Raw genomic sequence first — 17,330 nt, forward strand, 5'->3', positions numbered from 1 at the left:
CCTGATGTTCAAGGCTTCCATCAACTGATCCTCCCTTTAATGTCCAACCGCAGCAATGCAGCGATGCCCCCCAAAATAGATCCAGCCAGGGGTCTGATGCTTTTCTACACAACTACTCCAATATTTTGCTTGTGGTACTAATCTTGCTCCTGCTTTCCATCCTTGCCCTACTCTCTCTTTTCCAACAAGTTTAGATCCTCCAATTTCTTTAAGAGTTGTCTCAAATCTCATCTTCAAACACAATGCTCTTGAATAACTACTCTTCACTCTTTATCCTGCTCAAAATTCAGAGTTACAGCTCTATCTATGTTCTGTTTTTATTTTCTCCTTCTGGAATCATTGCAAATTGCTGTGGGAAAAGACATTGTGGATTTTCTACTCCACGTATAGCACCTCTGCTGAATTTAGGCATGAGGAAATTAAGACTTAGGAAAAGAATGAACAGAAATGTCACTAATTTGCTGAGAGACTAAATGGGGATGGAAATTAAATCTCCTAGTACCTTGTTACTATTCTTCCCCTACACCAGTTTGTCTCTTTTAATTTATATCTATTTCTTCAACTAGATGATAATCTTTTTTTAGGGTGGGGATGCCTCATTATATTATCTGTTATGCAAGACCCTTGATAAATACTGTCTCTAATCTAACAACAATATTGCAGAGTAACAATTATTCTTATTTTACCAATGAGAAGACTAAGTGTTAGGTAAGCCAAGATATGGGCCCAAATCACCAGTAAATGACAAAACCGTGTTTATTGAATGCCCACAGAAATGGTGCCAGTTCTTACTTAAAAGAGATTAAAATAATATTTACTTAAAAAATAAATGTCTCCACTTTAACATAGTTCTTAATAAATCCTAAAAGAGTAATATACTCAGGACTATGGAAATTTGTGGAGGACTGATATTGGGCCAAGGTATCAGGAAAGAGATTGGACTTGAGTGTGACAATTAAGGATGCACAGAATACGTACAATCTAAGCTGATATGGTGGGTGGGTACAGGCATTTCCAGCAAAGATAGGGGTGTTGGCAGAAACTGGTAAAATGGGTCTTTGGGAAATTGGGAAAGACTTGTTTTTCAGAAACTATAGTTTTCATAGGAGAGTCACGTAGTATATATTATAACAAAAGACTGGGGCAAAGTTATGGAAGGCTTTGAAGGCTAGGTCAAGATTTTGGGGTTTTATTCTATATGTTATGGAAAATCTCCAAAGATGGTTGACTTTTAAAAGTAGTGTTTAATCCAGCGTGTAATATGTGAGGATGGAAAAAGGACTGAGAGAGAAAAGACCACTTATAGACCACTTCGAGTGGATTAAAGACCTCTTTAACCACCTACTTTTTAACAGAGAAGACTGACATGGGGGTGGGCAGGTTTTAGAGGGTGATAGAAATCATATCGTTGACTCAAGAAATAGCTGTTGTTTGTGGAGGAGGGAGGAAGTTAGATAAGTAAAATACAGATTTTTTTTTTAAGTTGCTCATCCAATACAGTTTTGTTTCCATGAAAACATGAATGGAAGTTGAGGGCACGGAAGCTAATGGAATACTTCTTGAGATGGGGGGAGGTAGAGTCTATTCTTAGAGAGTTAAAAAACTTTATACCTCCCAATCCCATCTTCACGTTACATGGTCTTCAATAGTAATTCTTCCAATGAGTTTTTGTTTGTTTGTTTTGTTTTCATTTTTCTCTCTTCTTTCATTAGTAAATTCACAGTTCAGTGAGCATCCATGTGGGGCTAAAATTGTGTTGTTTTCAAATTACTTGCTTCAAAGCTTATAATATTTCTTCTTTTTATAAATATTATCAGCAACTTTTTTTCTATACAATTATTTGAAAAAATTAAAATGAACCAAATTTATTTAACTTAACAAGATACTCAATTTGCCTGAACTTTAATAAACAAAAATGGCACTTACCCAAATGGAAAGATGGACCACCCAGACAAAGCAATGTTCAATAGCTTAAATTTAAAATTTTAATTCATCATGGGGGGCCTTAGGTGGCTCAGTTGGTTAAGCAACTGACTCTGGTTTCATGATCTCAGGGTGGTAAGATCAAGCCCAGCACTGGGCTCCAAGCTCAGTATGACATCTACTTGAGATTCTCTCTTTCTCCCTATGCTCCATTCTCTGGCTCACACACTCTCTCTAAAACAAAATAAAATGTTAATTCATCAACCGGCATATGGAAATTCAAATGTGAATCACTACAGGTAATTTAATGATTTCATACCTACAATGAGAGGTTTTTTTTTAAAGTATAGATTGAATAAATATTGGAGTTATTACATATGCATAACCCAATACATTAATCATTGGAGTAACATTTTCTTTAAGAACTTCCTTTTTCTTTTTTTTTAAGATTTTATTTGTTTATTTGGCACACACAGAGAGAAATCACAAGTAGGCAGAGAGGCAGGCAGAGGGGTGGGGTAAGCAGGCTCTCTGCTGAGCAGAGAGCCCTATGTGGGGCTTGATCCCAGGACGCTGAGATCATGACCCAAGCCGAAGGCAGAAGCCTAACCCACTGAGCCACCCAGGTGCCCCGAGAACTTCTTATTTATAACTCCGGCATCATTGTTGGGATTCCCTTTTGGCCCTTCTCAAAACTTAGAGTTTTCCTTAACTTTGGGATTCAGAGACATCTGGAAGTATTGGCCTAAAGAACATCAGTGGTGTCAAAACATAACTCCCAACTAGTAGACCTTAGTTTGGAAACTCCAAGTCATGCTCATTTTACCTTCCACGGGGCCAACTTGTACATTTAATTGAATAACCCAGGAATAATGATGTGGCCTACATCTGTGTATCTGATGTTTTAATCTCATTTTGGGGATTAAAAAATTGAAGATAATTTTGGATTTTGGAAGGTCTAGAAAAAGAGTCTTCAGCCTGCATGATGAGTGCTGTTCCTTACTTAGGGGTTCTAAACTTTTTTTGTGTGGCAAGGACCCCTTTGGCAGTCTAATGAAGCCTATGAATCCCTTTGCAGAAAAAAATGTTTTGAAATCCTAGGCTAAAATATATATATATGATTAGAAAATAAGCCAATTAGATTGAAACGTGGTTGTCAAAATACTGAGAAACAAATTTATGTTATAGTAACGCATGTCCCTCTTTTTTAACACTTTAAATAATAAGGTCCAGAAGCAGTCTGAGGATTCTATGATTTTGACACAATGACCATTTTTTACATCATTTTGTGATATCTGCTACAAACATAAAGTGATATGGAAAATATGTGTGATTTCTCCTGGTGAGAGTTAATGGGTACTACTAATATGACAGTGGTTTGTTGTCTACATTTATAGGAAAGAAATGTCTCATTAGAATCTGGGAATAGTGCAAATTTTTTTCCATTTCAAGGTCACAGACTCTCCCCCCTTAAGTTCTGTTAGTGGCAAGACCTTGGGTTAAGAACACCTATGTTAAAGGATTGTTTCTAAGTAAAACACAAGCTGCCAGGGATTTTACAGACCCCTACTCACGCAGCATGGAGGTGACCCCACTGTCACTCTGGGAAGGGGTCCACTGTGCTTGCTCACCACTGTCACCAGCCCCTAGCATCACGTCTCACCCAGAGCAGATGTTCATTGCAGATATATTGATTGATTGAAGACAGAGTTGGAGAGATAATAGAAGAGATGGCACTTGACTTTTGAAAGTCCTTTCTGCCCTAATGTTCTAAGACTGTGGCTCTGTGACAAATGCAGAAGGAATTTCACTGAAGCCAGCTCTGAGGGCTATGGCTGCCAGAAAGTGACCGCAGGAGACAGTTTGGGATGGGGGTAGAACAGCAATGCAGAACAGCAGGGGTGAAGTGGGCCGGGTGTTGAAAACTCAGCAGTGAGTCTTAACTCCATCCCTAAGATAAAGATCCAGATCAGAAAATGGGGCTGCCACATCCAGCGACCACAGAGGGTAACCAAAGGGCAGAGAAACAGCTGAGGCTGCCCAGCTGTTTTTTGGGTTTTTTTTTTTTTTTTTCTCTTTTCTTTTCCTGCTGCATGTCTATCAGCAAGGGGAATGGACAGGAAATTCATTCATCAAGATTCTGGCTCATAATTCTCTTGATGAGGAGATTATTTGTAAGCCTAAAGTCTTTCTGTGTTTCTGACAAGAGTCATTAGTGGAAAGTGTTGATTGAGGGTGCCCCCCACCTCTAGCCCCTAGAAAAGAAAGAAGGCCGAATTCACACAGCCTTGTAAAGCTCCTGTCAGGACAGTGTTGGAAATTAAGACAAACATAATGTAAAGCAATTGTTAAGGTTAATAATAGTTGTGAACTAGACACAGATGAATGAATTTATTTCAGTTGAGACATTTAACACTTTTGTATTGGGGGCCCTCGCGTTAGACAAAAGAATAATAAAAATAGCTATTATTTTTCAAGTAGGCCTATCATGTATCAGGTAATTTATGTAATTCTGTAATACTCACAACAAGCCTATGTGCTTACTAGCCCCTGTAGTGGGTTAAATGGTGGCTGCCCCAGAAGATGTGTCTACCTAGAACCAGTCTGTGAATGTGATCTTATTTGGAAAAAAGTTTTTACAGAGAAATTAAGGATTGTGGGATGAGCTCATCCTGGACTATTTGGGTGGATCCTAAATCAATGACAAAAGTCCTGATAAGAAGAGGGGATGATCCAGACAGAGGAGAAAGCTGCGGGCAGATGAGGTATTGGTGCCGTGGGTTGCTAACTCAAGGAAGGTCAAGGACTGAGGTCAGCCACCACAAACTAGGAGAGAAGTATGGAACAGACTCTCCCTCATAGCATCCAGAAAAAAAAAAAAAATCAACCCTGTCAACATGTTGATTTCAGACTTCTAGCTTCTTGAACTTCAAGGGAATAAATTTCTATTGTTTCCAGCTTCCTGGTTTTCTCTAGGATGTGCTCAAGGCTCTGAGAATCAGGGAACTATTGCTCTACTGTTGAAAACTGCCCATGAGACCGTGGCCAATCACTAACTAGCTAAGACCTGCGTCAGGTATGCTCACCCCTCTGCTGCCTGACCAGACGCATCACTTCAGTAATTCAAGTTGAAGTAATCCCATGAGGGTAATAAAAATTCAGTATGAAGGTTAATCCCGTGCCTGGAATCAGAGTGCCTGGATTTGAGGCCAACTTTTCCACTTAGTAACTAGGAGACCACAGGCAAGTTATTTAAACTCTCTCTGTGCCACATTTTTTTTTCTTTTGTGTCATGGGAAGAGCTCAAGAGGAGCCTAAGGAAAATATAACAACAGGTGTAATGTGGTTTCCTGTGTGGGATTCTTGAGCAGAAAGAGGACATTAAGTAAAACCTGAGGAAATATGAATAAAATATGGACTTTAGATAATAATAGCATATCCATATGGGTTTATTATTATAACAAATGTGCCATAATAATATAAGATGTTACTAATAGGGAATAATAGGGATCCCTGGGTGTGAGGCATATGGGAACTCTCTCTTCTAATCAATCTAAAACTGTTCTAAAATATAAAATTAAATTAAATATTGTTATTTAAATGGGGAAACTATCAGTACCCTGCCTCACAGTGTGAAACTAAATTTAGAACAGTGCATGGCACATTGTAAGGGCCATCATTTGCTACTATTGTCTTGGGATTCGTGTCAAGACCAAGATCATTTTGTTTCCCATGTTCCATGAAACAGGCTAAATAAGTCCCTTCAAAAGTGAGATAGATGGTGCTATATTGTTAGAGTAAGGTTGTCTGAAAATGTTGTTGCAATTCTCGTTTTATCTCACTCCAAAGCTAGGTGAAGCTAAATAAAGTCACTAAACATTCTCTTATACCTCAGTATTTCTTGGTTCTTAGATTGTCAAACTGATTTCTGACAACCATCTTACTATCTGCATGCAGTTCAAATGAATAATCCAGCTTATTTATCTGTGAACAAGAAAAAAATACTTGTAAATATAGCTTTGAAACATGTCTTCAGGTGTTAAAAAATATTACTGGCTTCCCTGTTTTAAAAACACCTCTACCACATTTTACCCTTTCTTGGAAAATCAGGCAGACTGAATTATAGTGACTCTTCCTCTGCTATGTTGACACCCCACAAGGTAGTCAAATTATTCGTTTCTTATATATTCATGTAGATTCTCATCTCAGTGAAATAACAACATTTTTATTCCTGAACAAAACTGACCACTGTAGGAAGTAAGGCTTCTTGGGGTGCCTGGGTGGCTCAGTGGGTTAAGCCTCTGCCTTCAACTCAGGTCATGATCTCAGGGTTTTGGAATTGTGCCCACACCCGGCTCTCTGCTTGGCAGGGAGCCTGCTTCCCTCTCTCTCTGCCCGCTTCTCTGTCTACATGCGATCTCTCTCCCTCTCTGTCAAATAAATAAATAAAATCTTTAAAAAGGAAAAAAAATAAAAGAAGAAGTGAGGCTTCTCATGAGAATGATCGTGTTGAGGAAGGACGTCTAGATTCAAGCAGATTGTTCCCACCTCACCTGAAGCCACACATCCAAAGAGTTTGAGTCAGTAGGAAGGAAAGCAAGCTTGGGACAAAGTGTTGCCCACTTTCTCACCTACCCAAAGGAGAAAACGCTGTTGTCTTAGAGGAAACTACTCTTTTACACCTTCTGCAAGCAAGACAGGCTCAAGGGTCCACAGAAGAGAGCTTGAGGATGGAATGCCGTACTAACGAGAAATAAGCAAAGGGTGGACACAAGCCAGAGTGGGGATCCTCTGCGTCATAGGGAAGTAGCAAGCAGTGTTTCATAAGGGAAACCAAACCAGGTCATTCAGTACAAAAAATATTTTAAATAACCAAGGTCAAGGCCTGGGTCTGAGTTTAGAGATTTATGAGTCATTACTACCCCAAGTTCTTATTCTGAACTGTCATATAAATGGACTCATTTTTTGGACTTCCCTGAGAAAGAGAATTTTCTCCAAGAAAACCCATCTTGAAAGGTCTTTGAATGAGATAATACATTCAAACTGCAGCAGGAAACCAATTCACCAGTGGATTCTTGGGAAATCTGACTATAATGCTTAAGTTTGATTCTGGATCTTCTCAACAGGATCTTAGGTAAAATTTCACAAAACTTTCAATATCTCTATTCTTTCTTCTGGCACTTCTGAAACTATTAGGTGGAAATGGATCTAGGAATGCTAATAAGTACATGAAGAAAAAAGGCTTTCCCTAAGCAAACAATTTTTTGTTTAATTGGCTTTTTAATTGTTAAACAAAGGTAAGCAATTTTCTTCACTGTGAGGCATCTTAAAGTGTTTAAAAGGTTAATGAGCACTGTAATTTCTGATACGGGAGATTTGATCCTCTGCATTAACTAAACTATAGGAACATTTCACCATCAGGGCAAGGACTAACAGCTCTCTTCAGAACAGACTTTGAGAGGTAATACTGATACATTATTTTGATCTGAAGTCCATACTTTATTCAATGCCTCTTCCTCCACTCACACCCATAGAAATAAATCATTCTATTGGTTAACATTTAAATCCTGTCTTCCTCATCCTTAACTCCCCAAAGTTTAGACCCTACACCATCTCAAATTAAATTTACACCATGCAACAAATATCCAGTAATCCACGAAGGTCTGGGCTGAGACCAGAGCCAACAACTGCCTTTTCCACGAGTTCCTCTATTAATGCTCAAGATGTCATAATTTTATCAATGTATAGCAATATTTGCCAAAAAACAAACAAACAAAAAAAACTCTCCTAAAATATTTGCAGCTAACACAAATTTTCTTCTACCAAAAAACTTCCATTACATGTGTTTTAGTTGGAATTTTAAAACTTTGAACTCCTTGATATGAAGAAAATTATTCACTACTTTAAAAAATGTTGAAATTATGGTTGAGCCCTCTGCTACACTGGGCATCAGTTAAAACCCTGCAACACTTTCCTCGGCTACCTGGCCCAGGGAAGGACTACCTGCAGGCACAGCTTCAGCCAGAGAAATTCTGAGACAACAGGATGCAGGACAGATGGGCTATTTTCATAGTTCCTCAAAGTCCCCCACATCTGACAGCTCACTCAAGGCGTATTTTGTCTGAAAGTAATCATGTCCAGCAATGTAGGGATTCATTCCTTCATTTAATTTATATGCCAGCTGAATTTGTTTGTTTTTTTAAAAAAATTTATTTATTTATTTGAGAGAGAGAGAGCATGAGCCAGGGGAAGGGAGAGAAGCAGGCACCATGAATTTGCTTTTAAAGACTTTTCATCTTCCTCCTTTTCCAATTTTTTTAAAGATTTTATAAGTATTTTTAAAAATTTTTTTAGAGATTTTATTTATTTATTTGACAGACAGAGATCACAAGTAGGCAGAGAGGCAGGCACAGAGAGAGGAGGAAGCAGGCTCCCTGCTGAGCAGAGAGCCTGATGCAGGGCTCGATCCCAGGACTCTGGGATCATGACCTAAATTGAAGGCAGAGACTTTAACCCGCTGATCCACACAGGTGCCCCCCCCCTTTTTTTTAAGATTTTAAATTTTATTTATTTGAGAGAGAGAGCAGGAGCTTTGGTGAGAAGCAGGACAAAGAAACAGACTCCCCGCTGAGCAAGGAGCCCAGCGCAGAGCTCGAATCCCAGGATCCTGGGATCATGAACTGAGCCGGAGGCAAATGCTTAACTGACTAATGACCCAGATGCCCCGCCTTTCCAGTTCTTTAGACATCACCATGTTAACAACATTTTGAATAGTTTGTTAGAATAATTTATTGGTTAGCCTTTTTAACAATTCCTTAAACATAATCATTGGTGACCATTTCTCCCAGCTTTTTAGAAAATAAAAACCTTCTCTACTGTTGCAATTGCATGAATTACATCTTCAAGGTTAAAAAAAAAAAAAGTCCAGAATCCTTCTATTTTGCAAGATTTTTTAAAAATTAAAATGTGCCCATCTCACCTGCCTTTTTACAGTGCCCTAATGAGGAATTATATTTTTTAAAAATCTGTTAGGGCAGACTCTTTCGCTATTGGAATTCATCCCAATGGTCTACCTATGCAGTTAGAGAGGACTGTGGGATCATGGGGATTTTCCAAGCTTTTTTTTTTTTTTTGCTTCTCAAATGCCAAGACATGGGGAATTCAAGAGCAGAGATGCCAGCCAATCGGACTTTCACCAAGCTGAAGGAATGTTAACAATACAAGTATGTAGACCGTCTCACCATGAAGCACTTGCCTGCATTGTTCTGACCCTTCCTATTCTGCCACAAAACACCTTCTGCACAGTTACAATTATACATGACTGTACAGGTTATTACAGCCAACTAAAATGGACCATGACTCTTACTATGGGCAGACCTTATCTCTTATCTCTATGACATGTCTGGAGAAACCATTGATGATGGTTATCAAGCAGAAACGTTCATTATTCTTGGAGTCTCCCTAGAGCCCTGGATTCCTCTCCTTTCCTACACAAGACCCATTAGTAGATCCTGTCTATCTTGGAAGTATGTCCAGAATCTAACCACTTCTCACTACATTCCTTGCCCGAGCTTTCATCATCTCTGGCCTGAACTACTGAAAAAGCCTCTGATAGGTTTCCCTGCTTCCATCCTTGTCTGCTCAGAGTGATCCTCTCAAAACATAAACTATGTTATGTCTCACAAAACCCCATAAGAACTTCTCTTCTCTATCAGAATACAAATCCAGAGTCCTACCCATGGCCCACAAGGCTCTCCTGAGGAGCTCCTCACTGGCCTGCCCCAGTACCTTCTTAGGTTCACCCACTCTATCCAACTCAATCTTACCACCCACCATGCCCTAGGACCATATACTTGATCTTCCTCCAGACAGCCCTGTGTCTCTCTCCTTCACTTCCCCAGAGAATTGTGTCATTCCACGTTATCAGAGGCTCCTCTGGCCACCCCACCTCAGTCATTTCCTGACCCTTCACCATTCTTTATGTTTCTTAGCATGTACCACCGACTTAGCATGTATATCATTTATCTTTGTTTGTGGGCTTATTGTCCATCTCTTCCAGGAATGTAAGCTCCGTAAGGAAGAGATTTTGTCAGTTTTAATCAATGCTGTATTTCCGGAACAGTGTTTGGAACAGAGTAGGATCTCCATAGAGAGTTACTGAATGAGTATGTGAATGAACAAATAAATAAATCAGAATCCATTTTTACCAGTAATACCACTGCCCATTGCAGCCCCAGAAATAAGAAATGGTGCTCGTCAGAAAAAACATTTGCTTTGAAATGTTGGTGCTCAGAAAAACCCGAATTATATAATTAAATGTTGGTGCTCAGAAAAAAACAAGGAATCCTAACCTCTAGTTAAACTATTTGAATTATCTTTTAAAAAGAAAAAAAAATACTTAGTTTTGCAAGCTGTGAATGAGTAAATCACTTTGCAATCTGTGTGTTCATATGACTTCTTGCCATGCCATACCATTCACTTCATAGATGGGAAAAAAGGGCACAAAGAGAGTTCTGAGTCAAGTTAGAATAAACTCCTATTCACCGAGATTTTATGAAAAATTTCATCATTGGAATTTTCCCACAAACTAAAATGCAGAAGGAGCTCAGTTCTTTAAGCGTTCAAAATTATTTCCAAAACCTAAAGTGAGTGAGTTTCCCAAGCAAGCCTCACATGCAAGACGTACATCAGACTTGCTAAGTGACAGCTATCTTCCTTGAACCAAGTGTGACTAAGCCCTGAACTTCAGAGTTGGGTGGAGAGGGACTGCCGTTGGAGGAGGAGGAGTTAATCCTGAGTCATTTCCTGGCCACAGGTCGTGCCTGCGACCGCCCTCTCCTGGACACAATGCCAGGCGTGGATCCTACAGGCAGGGTCAACTTCCCCTGAAAGGGCAAGGCAACAGGCTTTGTTTCATTTGCTTTTAAGTGATTTGTACCAGACTTCAGTCAGAGAAGGAATACAAAGGATTGTGTGATCCAGGACCACATTTCTGTCTCATTTCTGCTGGTGAATGATCCAAGGATGAACAACAAAACAAACCGAAAGGAAGACAGCTGGATACAGAGATCAAGATGGAACACAGAGTCTCGAGGTTGAGAAGCAGACATGTCTTAAAGTTCCTTGGGAATTTCATTTCTTGCTGAAAGCTGCTTGATGATTCTATGAACACCTTGTGTCTATCAGGAGGCAGTGGGCCTGGTGATGCTAAGTTTGGGTTGGAGGGAGCATTCTGTCTCCAAGGCTTTGCTGCCTGAGCAGTTTACAGAGCTTCTCATGCCTCAGGCTCCTCATCTGGTAAATGGAAATAAAGTAGTTCCTACTTCATAGAGATATTATGAAAATGAAATAAGGCAATATTACCAGATGTTTAATAGCGCCTGGCAAATAGGGAAGAGCTCAATAACACTAACTACAGTAAACATGAATCCTGAGTGAAATCAGAGGGGGTTCTCCATGAAGGGGATGAAAGCTCCTCTGAGGTCCCACCGTGTACAGGTGTGGGGGAGAAGCTGGGGGCAGTAGGTAGCTCCAGCTGAGGGCAGAAAGCCAGATAACCATCGGGAAGCATTTCTGGTAAACTCCCTGCCTAAGGAGATATCTAGAAGAATGGGACTAGAATCTCTAAGCCTTCCGTAGTTTGTCATATTTTCTTTTCTTTCCTTCTCATTTTAATGATAATAGACCCTTTCATACCTAATTTATTTCCAGTTCTGCATTCCTTTTCTTTTTCTTTTCTTTTCTTTTATTTATTCTTTTATTTTTTTTTAAAGATTTATTCATTTGTTTTAGAGAGCAAGCGAGCATGTGAACAAGAGGAGGGACAGCGGGAGAGGGAGAGAGAGAATCCTCAAGCCAACTTCCTGCTGAGCACAGAGCCTGACCCAGGACTCATGACCCTGAGATCCTGACCTGAGCAGAAATCAAGAGTTGGACCTTAACCAACTGAGCCACCCAGGTGTCCCCACATTCCTTTTCTTAAAGAAGGCCCCAAATCATATCATCTTTAGGCTTTTCACAACTGGATTCATCCCACAATTATATAATTAAATCTTCACCATATTCTTGAAAAGTAGCTATTATCTCCATTTCTCAGGCTGGAAAGTGCTCAGAGATCAGTGATATCCCCAGCAATATACCATAGAACCTGGAAGGACTGCAATTTGAACCCAGGTCTCTCTATATACAAAATATCATTTCTTCCCACTAGACCCAACTTCCTCCCATCATGAGCATCACGAAGACTTCAAAAAGCGAGCTCCAGACTCAAACCAAACCCGTGTTCACAGCAGCCATTATTCACAATAGCCAAAAGGAGGAAACAATTCCAATGGGTATGGACAAAGAGTAGATAAAACAAAATGTGCTTTATCCACACAGTGGAATATTATCTCTGAAAGAGGGATGAAATTCTAAAGCATGTGGATGAACCTCGAAAATTTATGCTAAGTGAAATAAGCCACACATAGAAGTCTTCATTGTATGGTTCTACTTTTGGCCAGTTACCTAGAGTAATGAATTCATAGAGGTAGAAAGAAAGAGTGGGGGTTAGCTGGGGCCAGGGACACAGGAAGTTGTTATTTAATGGGTACAAAGTTTCAGTTTGGGATGATAAAAATTCTGGAAAGGGATAGTAGTGAAAGTCACAAAACAATGTGAATGTACTTAATGTCAATGAATTGTACACTTAAAAACGGTTTCTGTGCTAGATTTTATGTTATATATATTTTACCACAATAGAAAAAGTGAACTCGAGACTAGAATGTAAGGCCTAGGCCACTAAAAATTTCTCTAACATTTAATACATGTGGACATTATGCACCAGGATGACAGGAGACTGGTCCATACCCTCTTTAAAAGAATTTTTTTGAAAGCCTTGAAATATGAAGGCATCATTTTTCAAGTGGATACAAATGTATCCTGTACTTTGCAAATGACACACACCTGCAAGTCATCCATAACATGTTGCCAATGCCCTTCCCTGCATTGTATCACACACATAGATACATCAGGGTCGGACCCTAAGACAAAGCACCCACTTCCGTCTTCTTTCAGCTACTCACTGTGAAACGTTTTCCTAGAAAGACAACTAGAGGTAGACCTGTCACTGGTACTTGAAGTAAAGCTGGGAACACAGCAAGACCATCCCCAAAGCTAGAAGTCCTCACTAAGGTCCCAGGGTTTGAATTGGATACCGGCCAGGTCTACTCAAGAGGGTTTTGAGGTGCCCTGGGGCTGGCCCTGCTGGGCTCTAGATCGTCACTCTCTGATGTTGAGTGGCTATGTCAGGAGAGACCCAAGCCAATTACAGTGAGTCAGATGGGTTCATATGGCTTCCTGAAGTCAGGGCTCAGCTGAGGACAGCCCATTGCCAAATCTCAGAAGTTGAGGCTCGTTGAAGGACAGAAGTGCAGGCATGCTTCCCTGAGCTGTGTTACTCTACCTGCCCCCAGCTCAGAGCCTTTGAAGAAAATCAGACTTCTAGAAGGAGTCAGAGCCCCCAGGCTGGGGATATGAACAATCGGGATAGTATAATTCTGTGAGCCTAATCAGCCTATATAACAATGTACATGGTGTGACAGGATCTTTTGAGTTTAAAGAATAGAGACTCTCTTGACTACCTGTAAGTAATGGGAATTTGTTTCAAGGATACACATTGCCCTAAAAGAGACAGGGTCCTGGGAGATCTAGGAAGAGTCAGGCCTCAGAGAGATTCAGATTTTATTTATTTATTCGACAGAGAGATCACAAGTAGGCAGAGAGGCAGGCTCCCTGCTCCTGAGAGAGGAGGAAGCAGGCTCCCTGACGAGCAGAGCCCGATGCAGGGCTCAATCCCAGGACCCTGAGACCATGACCTGAGCCGAAGGCAGAGGCTTTAACCCACTGAGCCACCCAGGTGCTCCCTCAGAGACATTCAGTCTGGAAGGGCATTTGGGATCTATAGCAATTCTTAGCCTGGGCCATGTTCCTTTCTCCTTGACAGAGTAAGTTTGCCAACCTGACTTTGGTGTCCTGTTCTGGCCTCTGGGTCCCTTCTCTGCTGCTTTGACTATGGCACTCTTGACCCACCATCTCATTTTCTGTCCATTATAGCTTTCCTCTGCCTTGGGCCTCTTCCTCCTCATACCTCCTTGTAGCTGTTAATTCCTCCTGTCATCGACCCCCCTCCTTGAAGTCATGTTCCCTCCAAACTGAGTGTACTCCCTGCTAGCTTCAGGTCCCAATACCAAACCCCTGATTTTTATTTAGTCTTTCTTTCCCAGTTCAGATTTCATATGTAAAGGAACAGAGGTAATTAATCTGGGTGCCTTGGCTAAGGGGACACAGTTTTTTTTTTTTTTTAAGATTTTATTTATTTATTTGAGAAAGAGACAGTGAGAGAGAGCATGAGCAAGGAGAAGGTCAGAGGGAGAAGCAGACTCCCCGTGGAGCTGGGAGCCTGATGCGGGACTCGATCCCGGGACTCTGGGATCATGACCTGAGCCGAAGGCAGTCGTCCAACCAACTGAGCTACCCAGGTGTCCCAAGGGGACACAGTTTTTATCCAGGATACCTTATGGGCTGCTGGTTACCTCATGGAACAACTCGGGTCACTCCCTCCACAGGGGTACAGAGGATTGATACTTTCCAGGAAAAGGCACCAATTACCACATCTTCAGCAAGAAATAATGTTTTTCTATACTTTATAGCCTGTAACAAATTTTCAGAGTGGTGCCAAGGTGAAAACAAGTGGATGGACATTTTCTTGTAGCATTGTTCTACTTTTTATTTTCTCTTATTTTTTCCCACCCTGCTTTTTAAGCTTTTTCTCAGCTTTCATCACAATCCAAGCAAGGGATACCTCTTCCTTCTCCTAATTGCATTTGTAGCTCCCAAAAGCATTCATTCATTTTCTTACCGATTTATTCATATCCATGGAGGGCATGCTTATAAGAGATAAAAGCCTAGACAATGAAGACATAAAATTCATCCACTGACTTGATAAATATTAATTCACTACCTGCAAAGTGCCAGGCTTATGCCATTTGCTGGGACTATGAAGATAACTAAGACACAGTCCCTGCCTTATGTATAGTAAGAATTCAGTGAATACTTGTTGGATAAGCAAGTGCCTTAAAGGAGCTCCCAGCTTCGTGGGCAAGAGACGCCAAGTATTAAGCAATTACAAGCAGAGTAAAAAAGGCTGTCTGGAGAAAGTCCTTGGGAAAAGGCCTGGAGAGACCACGAAGGTCCTCCTGTGGGCACTCGTGTCTCCGCTGAGACATGGCAGTGAGCTGAGCTAGCCAGTGAGAAAACTGAGGTGAAGGTGGGGGCCTCCAGGCCCCACAAATGGCACAGGCAAAGGCTTGGAAGTAGGGCAGGGAATGAACCTCAAGGGGCTGCAATTAGAGACAAGGTATGTAAAGCCGGCAATGATGATTTTAAGACCTGGGAGGGAAGTCTGTACATGGGATGGTACAGGGTCCTCAATTTAAACACAGGGTCATGCTAAGCATCTGGAATTCCCCCAGGCCCTTGATGCTGCCTGTATCCAGTTGGCGGAGGGATAGGTAGATGGTCTGGACCTGGTGTGTACCACTCCCACTCATATTCCACTGGCAAGAGCTAGTCATTGGAATTCTCTTTAACTGTAAGACAGGCTGGGAGAGATAGTCCGACTGTGTTCCCAGGCACAAGAGATTTTTTGCAACAGTTAGAACCTTAGAGAAAAGGTTCCAGGAAGTGGTCACATCCAGAGTTGTACGGGCATCCTTGATCCCAGCTCATTGCCGGGAAGGGCAGTGGGCAGACAGACTACTCAGTGACCAGAGCATCACTAGTCTTTCCACGGTCCATCAGGTGCTTCAGGCAGTCTGGGTTGTAAGATCTTCACTTCCAAAATGAGATTTGACAAGTGCATGTTCCATCTATAGAAAAAGGTAGATTTCAAGTAGAAATTGTCAAGAACTATGAAGGCCTTGAGATTTTCCTTGCAGGCTAACAAGAGAGCTCATCACAGATTCGTGGATGCTGGTAGACACAAGGGGTGCCAAGGTCAGAGATAAACAGTTGCGTAATTCACACCAATAGTGGCGGCTGGAAGGGCAGCACTTTCTTCCACCAGTTCCCCAAGGTCAAGTCCCACGAGGTGACACCAAGAGAAAGAGTGGGCACCTGCACATGTGATGGGCCGTGTTACAACAGAAGAGCCCTGAGTTTAGGGAAGCTGAATGCTTTATACTGGGCCATAAGCATGCCTGTTCTAGAGGGTGACAAGATCTCTGTTTTCCAAAGCTGTAAGCAATCTTTTCTTGGCCTGACAGATCGTATCCATCCCTTCAGACACCCTTGAAAAGAGAATCTAGAACAAAGGCAGTCAGCGCCTCTGCTTGCAAGACATGCAGAAATGTGAGAGATATTTGGAGAACTGTCTTCCAGGAAAGAGGTTCCTTTTTAGCCAGGAGTGTTTTTCAGCCAGCAGCTTTCTTTCCCGGATCCTGCTCCCCCTGACCTCTAGATGTGGGCCCATCCCAGGCTCAGTTCTCAGAGCTCTTCCTTATCTACACTCCTTTCCTTGGGATCTCATTCAGGCTCTTCCCTTTAAATCCATGTTGATGATCCCAAATTGACAGTTTACCCTTCAACACTGCCCCCACTTCCAGACTCAGTGAACTGCCTATGTGGCATCCTCCCTTCGTTATCTTGTGGAAATCTCGAGCATAATATTATTGAGTCCCATCCTCCACAGGAAAACGGATCTTTCCCCAGCGTAACCCCTCTTAGGAAAGACTATTAGACATTCAGTTGCTCAGGCCAAGAATTTCTCTTTCTTCCGTATCCACGCCAATATTCCATGAGCCTATTCTGTTTTCTTTTCTTTTCTTTTTATTTTTTTTTAAAGATTTTATTTATTTATCTGTCAGAGAGAGATAGCACAAGCAAGTGCACAGGCAGGGGGAGCGGCAGGCAGAGGGAGAAGTAGGCTCCGCACTGAGCAAGGAGCCTGATGCAGGACTCAGTTCTAGCACCCCAGGGTCATGACCTGAGCTGAAGGCACATGCTTAACTGACTGAGCCCTCCAAGCATCCCAAGCCTATTCTGTTTTCCAAATTATAACATATGTCTGAGCACTGCTATCCTTCTATAGTACCATATCCTAGTCTCAACCACCTTGTCTCTTAGACAACTGCCGTAAATTTCTAATTGGCCTCCTACCATGCCTTCTCACCGTGCCCCATACATTCTAACCTCCGTGGCAGCCAGAGTAATTCTTTTCAAATGTAAATCAAATAATATTATTCTGCTTCCAACCTCCCAATGACATTCCAAATGCATTTACAGTAAAATTCAAGGTCAAAACGACGTACCCTCTGAACTCTGCCACTAAATCGACCCACGAGGCTACCCTTCCTCTCCTTTCTTGTTCT

At 41.4% G+C, this 17,330-nt stretch overlaps 1 protein-coding gene across 1 annotated transcript in view; it reads left to right on the forward strand.

Annotated features, from left to right (window-relative positions):
- The window catches only part of ITGB6 (integrin subunit beta 6), a 125,758-nt gene that overhangs the window by 32,221 nt on the left and 76,207 nt on the right, over positions 1 to 17,330 (forward strand). The gene's annotated exons all lie outside the window — the stretch shown is intronic.

Source organism: Mustela nivalis (assembly GCF_964662115.1).
Source record: "Mustela nivalis genome assembly, chromosome: 11".
NCBI lineage: Eukaryota > Metazoa > Chordata > Mammalia > Carnivora > Mustelidae > Mustela > Mustela nivalis.